The sequence below is a fragment of the Ornithorhynchus anatinus genome, chromosome 14, assembly GCF_004115215.2.
Source record: "Ornithorhynchus anatinus isolate Pmale09 chromosome 14, mOrnAna1.pri.v4, whole genome shotgun sequence".
Taxonomy (NCBI): domain Eukaryota; kingdom Metazoa; phylum Chordata; class Mammalia; order Monotremata; family Ornithorhynchidae; genus Ornithorhynchus; species Ornithorhynchus anatinus.
The window spans coordinates 48,673,349-48,677,916 of record NC_041741.1 but is presented as its reverse complement, the minus strand read 5'-3'; positions in this window follow the sequence as shown (position 1 = coordinate 48,677,916).

The following is a 4,568-nucleotide window of genomic DNA, read 5'->3' as shown; positions in this document are numbered from 1 at the left end:
CTGAAGAGTCACAGAGCAAAATGCATCTGAATTTTGACTTCTCCTCTTCAACCCTCACAATGGTTTTTGTGTTTCGAGCGAAAGTGGAGTTCCCGGCTCACAATGGAAATGGCTAATCAAACTGGCAGGTGCGGGGGGAGGGTCTCCCCTTTCATAAAACTTTGGCAGAGAGACGTAAAGGCCTGTCTGGGAGAAGAATCGGTCCCATCTCTGGTTAGCCTCGCGGGGGGGAACGGCGTTCGGAGTCAGGAGACCTGGGTTCTGGTCCTGTCTCTGCCCTCTAGACCAGAAGCCCCTCCAGACCGACTGTAAACTCATTAACAATAGTAACTGTGCTATTTGATAAATGCTTACTATAGACCAGGCACTGTTATAAACGCTGGGGTAGAGATAAGAAACTGTGGTTGGTCACCATCCCTGCCCCACATGGGGCTCACAGTCTTAATCCCCATTTTACAGGTGAGAGAACTGAGGCACGGAGAAGTGAAGCGACTGGCCCAAGGTCACACAGCAGGCAAGTGGCAGAGCCGGGAATAGAACCCATGTACTTCTAACGCCCAGGCCCGGGCTCTTTCCACTAGGCCGCGGCGCTTCTTGTTGCGGGCAGGGAACGTGTTTGCCGACTCTGTTCTATTGTCCTCTTCCAAGCGCTTAGCTCAGTGCTCTGCACACAGTAGGCGCTCAATAAACACGACCGACCGATCGATTACCCTGGCCCGTTGTGAGGCTTTGGGCAAACTGCTTATTCTCTCTGGGCCTCAGTTTCCTCCTCTGTAAAATGGAAATGATAATAATGATGATGGCATTTGTTAAGCGTTTACTAGGTGCCAAGCACTGTTCTAAGCACTGGGGTAGATACAAGGTAATCAGGGTGCCCCACGTAAGGCTCACGGGCTTCACCCCCATTTTACAGATGAGGGAACTGAGGCCCAGAGAAGTGAAGTGACTTGCCCAAAGTCACACAGCTGACAAGTGGCAGAGCCGGGATTAGAACCCATGACCTCTGACTCCCAGCCCGGACTCTTTCCACTAAGCCACGCTGCTTCTCCAGTGAGATCTGGCTCTTCCTCCCTCAGAGGACCATTGGGAGACTACCACGAGGAGACCCTCGTTAAAGCAGTCTGGAAACAAAAAGTTCTGTTCGCCAGGACCGGGACTGAGTCGGATCCTATAGGATTAGATCACACCCACTTCCCCTCCGTGGCTGCCTTTCCCCCCCACCCACACCCTCCCAGGCCTGCCTGTCCCTGGTCTTCCAACCAGAGTGACCCGTCCTAGGGGTTTCGACCCTCGCCGTGGGCGCTGGGCAGACGGGGTTGGACGGGAACCTAATGGAGACGGGCGCCGAGGACGGCGACACATAACTCCTTTCCTTGGCGGAGCCACGAGTGTGACCCGGTGGCCAGATCCCGGCCTAGAAGTCGGAAGGACCTGGGCTCTAAATCCGGCTCTGCCACTCGTCTGCTGTGTGACCTTGGCGAAGTCACTTTACTTTGATCTGCCTCAGTTACCTCATCTGAAAATTGGGGATGAAGACCGTGAGCCCTGTGTGAGACAGGGACCGTACCCAACCCGATTATCTTGTATCTGCTCCAGGGCTGACAAAGTCCCTCCTACATAGACTGTGAGCCCCACGTGGGGCAGGAACTGTTTCCAACCAAACTAATAAGAATAATAATAATGGTGGTATTTGTTAAGCGCTTACTATGTGCTGAGTACCGCACCAAGCGCCGGAGTGGATACGAGCAAATTGAGTTGGGCAAAGTCCCTGTCCCAAGTGGGGCTCCCGGACTCAATGCCCATTTAACAGATGAGGGAACTGAGGCCCAGAGAAGCGAAGTGACTTGCTCGAGGCCACTCAGCAGACGAATGGTGGAACGGGGATTAGAACCCGTGACCTTCTGACTCCCAGGCTATCCACCACATCCCGTTGCCTGTATCTGACTTGTATCTATCCCAGTGTCCGGAACAGCGTTTGACCCGTAGTAAGTGCTTAACAGAAACTATTAAAAAAAAAGATAGACGAGATCGAGGTACGGTGAGCGCCCACCCCCGCCCACCCGCAGCTGGCACAGAGCTGAGCTCCCCCGACCGAGAGGCCACCGCAGTGGTTTTTGACTTTGGGGGATGTGAGGAGAGACGGTTGGGCTACTGCTGGATTAATCCTCCCAGAAGCTACAGCCTGGGAAGGCCCGGAGGGCGGAGGATCCGGGGAGTGGGCCGGGACCAGACCGTGGAGTTCACAGAATGCCCGGCCTTCTTCAACTTGAAACGTGAGTGTGTTTGTGGGAGTGTGTTTTTGTGTGTTGGCAGGGGTGGCCGGTTGGCCGGGGAGGAGTTTGCCTGCTTGCTTTTTTCTTTTCCTTTGAACTTGTGGAACATGTTTTGGGAACACAAAGCCCTTCCGCTGAGCTGAATTTCACTTCTCGGTTCGGCTTCCCAGGAGTCCGCGGGAGGCTGGTGAGGTGGCCTTTCTTCGTTCAGTCCATTCGACCGAAACCATCCATCGGCAGAATATACTGGGTGCCAAATCATTCATTCGTTCAATCGTATCTATTGGGCGCTTACTGTGTGCCGAGGATTGTATTCGGCATCAGTAGAAACCATCCATCAGTAGAGGATAGTGAGTGCCAATTCATTCATTCATTCAATCGATCATATTTATTGAACGCTTACTGTATGCAGAACACTGTACTAAGTGCTTGGGAAAGTACAATGTAACAATATACAGTGACATTGCCTGCCCACAACGAGCTTACAGTCTTCGGGGAGAGACAGAATCAACGCACAGCTCTGTACTGAGCGCTCGGGACTCTACGATAGGCTAGAAGGCCCAATCCCTGCTCTCAAGGAGTTGCCAGTCTAACAGTAATGATAACTGTGGTGGTTTTAAGGGCTCATTAGGTGCCAATCACTGTACTAAGCGGTGGGGTACTTACAAGATAGTCAGGTTGGACACAGTCCCTGTCCCACGTGGGGCTCACGGTCTAAGTAGGAAGGAGAACAGAAATTGAATCCCCATTTTACTGATGAGGCACAGAGAAGTTAAGCGACTTGTCCGAGGTCAAACAACAGACAAATGGCGGAGGCGGGATTACAACTCAGGTCCTCTGACTCCGAGGCCTGGGTTCTCTCCACTAAACGTTCTTTCCCTTTCTCTAAAGGGAAAGGCCTGGGGTGTGACCCGGTGAAGGTGGGGAAGGTAGCCCGAGACGCTGCCCCCCGGGGAGACGGAGGGCGCGGCCTCTCCTGGGAACCTCGGTTCTCAGAAAGGGGGCACAGAGCCGGCTTTGTGGGGAGCCCCAGGCCTGACCCGGCGTTTCCTGGAAGAAGCTGCCTCCCCCCGGGCCGTGGGCTTCTTCTCAGCCGGGAGGTGAGAGGTGTGGAGACACCCGAGTTCCACACGGGAAGAAGAGCCCCAAGCTGGAGGAGTGTGGCCTAGTGGAAAGAGCCCTGGCCTGGGAGCCAGAAGACCTGGTTTCTAATCTCGGCTCTGCCACTTGCCTGCTGTGTGACCCTGAGCAAGTCACTTGCTATGTTCTTGGCACATAGCGCTTAACAAATACCATAATTATTAGTTATTATTATTATTCCCTTGTCCGGCCCTCGGTTACCTCAGCACTAAGAGGGGGATAAAACACCTGTTTGCCCTCCCTCTAAAACTGGGAGCTCCGTGTGGGACGGGGACTGTGTCCGTCCTGATAACCTGGTATTCGTTCATTCATAACAGCTCTGTGCCTCAGTTACCTCATCTGTAAAATGGGGATTAAGACTGTGAGCCTCATGTGGGACAGTCTGATTACCTTGTATCTCCCCCCGGTGTTTAGAATACTGCTTGGCACATAGTAAACGCTTAACCAATGCCGTAATTATTATTATTGTTCATTCAATCATATTTATTGAGTGCTTACTGGGTGCAAAGCACTGTACTAAGCAGTTGGGAGCTTACAATACAACAATAAACAGACACATTCAATGCCCACAATATCTACCCTACTGCTTAGCACAGTGCTAGGCACATAGTAAGCGCTAAACAAATGCCACAGGTGTTATTATTATGGTGATTATCATGAGAATGCCAGTTCAGAAGCACAGGCCTCCACAAGCCAGTTCTCTGGGTAATAAAGATGGAAAATTTCACTTTCTCTGGGATCCACTTTTGGGCGAAAGAAATTTTGGGTGCTTGAAACCTCACAATATCATTCTTATCCTCAGCATTTATGTACCTATAGATATTTCACTGTATATTCATTTAGATAGGCAATTGTTTATTCAGCAATCTCCAGCCTGATATATTAATGATGCTTCCTGTTGGGTCCTAGCCTTTCCCCTGCTCCCTCTCTCTGTAAATAATTTTTCTCCGTCCGTCCGCCCCATGCGATTGGAAACTCCTGGAGGTCCGGGAATTGGGTGTCTTTTTAAAAGTATTTATTAAACACCTACTAGGAGATAAGCACTGGCGTAGATGCGAGGCTAACAGCTCAGACGCTATACTTGTCCTACATGGGGTTCGCCATCTGGTTTAGCCCATTGTACAGATGAGGACAGTGAGGTTAAAAACGACCGGC